This window comes from Penaeus japonicus, unplaced genomic scaffold (assembly GCF_977035675.1).
Source record: "Penaeus japonicus unplaced genomic scaffold, GWHDUDI00000001_assembly GWHDUDI00000037, whole genome shotgun sequence".
Lineage (NCBI taxonomy): Eukaryota > Metazoa > Arthropoda > Malacostraca > Decapoda > Penaeidae > Penaeus > Penaeus japonicus.
Genome location: NW_028234439.1, coordinates 17,307,928 through 17,310,182, shown reverse-complemented (window position 1 = coordinate 17,310,182; position 2,255 = coordinate 17,307,928). Strand labels below are relative to the sequence as shown.

The 2,255-nt window shown below is 36.5% G+C and overlaps 1 pseudogene; it reads right to left on the bottom strand.

The window, feature by feature from the left end:
• Positions 1 to 413: 413 nt before the first annotated feature.
• LOC147467211 (uncharacterized) lies at positions 414 to 1,812 on the bottom strand (annotated as a pseudogene).
• Positions 1,813 to 2,255: the final 443 nt, after the last annotated feature.

The window sequence follows — 2,255 nt, the reverse complement described above, 5'->3', positions numbered from 1 at the left end:
AACCTTCCTATCATTATATCGAAGATCGTTTCTTGAAAAAAAAAAAAAAAAAATGCAAAAGGTGAACAATACTCTATCCCGCGCAAATTTATATGATACATAACGGAAATTACATATGCACCGCAGGTTTAGCTAAGCTATCAATGTTTTTATAATGTTTGCTAATGTTAAGTAAGCACCTTTCGTAATACAGATCGATAAATACCTGCAACCAGGAAGAATAGCTATGAGGTTGAATTCCATAGGAACCAAAGTAGGCAATATAAAGGATGTAAAGATGTTAATTACAAAACAATCACTACAAGTTGTACGATCTTTTCTAACAGGCAATTGACCCGCCAAAAAACATCCCCGCAACACATAGTCTTTCCTGAGAAATTATAAACAAATAGCCTTCACCTCGTAACAGTTCATTATGACCGAATGTCTGTAATCACCCTGCGATCGCTATCAACATAAATCACAACATAAATCACACCCTGTGTATCTCCTACCAAAAATAGAACAATATTTGAATCGTGCTATTGTGATAATTCAATACAGATCCTAAGGCTTCCAGAATTTTCAATGGCTATTGCATCCTATAGTTTTTTTTTCCCGGTTGTAAATCCATAACTGCAATCATCTTGCCATTAACAAAACCATCTCTATCAAGTGAATGTTGTTTCTCTAACCCTAATGCATTCAGCTAATGATAGTACAAGTCTGAACAATTGGTAGGAAAACTATTATATTGTTTACGGAAATGTTATTTACTGTAAGATAGTTTACTCAAATTATTATGGCCGAAGTGTAGAAGATCCATTGTATATCAACCATAATGAAGGATAACTTTTCGGGGATGATCGACCTCCTTGGCATGTCAATAGCGAGTTGAGTTCGATGACTCGCCATTACCTTTTTTTCTTTTTTTAAACGTCTTATTAAATATAAAAGAGGTACGCGGTATAATTTGTTAAGAGCCCCTCTCGCTGAAACACTGGGCTTGAGTGTAGTTTAATGTAATCTCTTAAGTGTCTACCCTCACCACCGGCCTCACATCTGAAGCTTTTTAATGCGGTGTTGATAACAAATTTATCTGCAGCAAATTCGAGACGTACTCTCATAGATAGATCATCCAAAAGAAACATATCCATTGTTGCTACATCCAACAATAGCGGTTCCATGAAATTAAATCCTCGACTTTATTTACATCGTTCATTTGTTTTTTTTCTCTCTTTTGCGCCAGCGTTTGTAAAATAACTGCCTGTGTCGTACCCAGTTAACGAACTGAATTTATCTTACTTGAATACATTTATTTGATTAAAAAACAAATCGAGTTATTCGGAGATATCATTGGTATCATTGTGCAGGGTAACTAAACCATTTCAACAAGACATGATGCATTTATTAAATAAATACTTGGAATACACAAGCAAACAATCTTATGGTTAATATTGCAACATAGACAAACAGGACACATGACAGTTACATAACTGATTAAAAATACACATGGACAAACAACAACAAAACGAGCGAGGCCGGTAGCAATCAAGGTCTTAAACCACATAAACCCGTAAGGTTGTTAAATTACATTATTTCCCGTGCCAGTTAAGATAGGTGCTTTAATAAAATCCTATAATACACGTTATACTTAACTTAGGAGACTAATGGGCGGATCGCGAGCAGAACAAAAAAAACCGGCCGACATCCAAAGGTAAAAGATCCTGCGACCTGCCCCAAGCTGCAACACAATCCTAGTGATGGCGCCGAGCAGTACCCCCACTCATCCACATGGGTATGAGGGTATATGGCTATGGTGGTGAACGCCATCTAACAATAGGGCAGTCAACAAGAAAACGGGCAGTCCCTCTGAGGGTATGCCCTCACATATGAAAAATGCTTGTACAATGTCAGGGCGATTATTCAAAACACAGGCTAAAATTTACACTAAACGAATATATATAAAACTACCATTTTGGACGAACAAACAAGAACAATCAATTATACAACGGATACTAAAACTGAACAAAGGACAAAAACAACTAAAACAGGTAAGGACAAACAAAACACGAAAAAAAAAAACAGACGAAGCACGAAAGGCATCAAAACATCAACCGATTATGGCACCCAGCTTCCACAACGATTCGTTCACCACACCTGTATGTATGGTTTCTATGTATGTTAGATGTGTCATAATAGTACATGTTTTTTTCCTAATGTTCCTTTCAGTGACGGTTACATGCTCTTTTCTAAGCGTACATAGAATTAAAAAA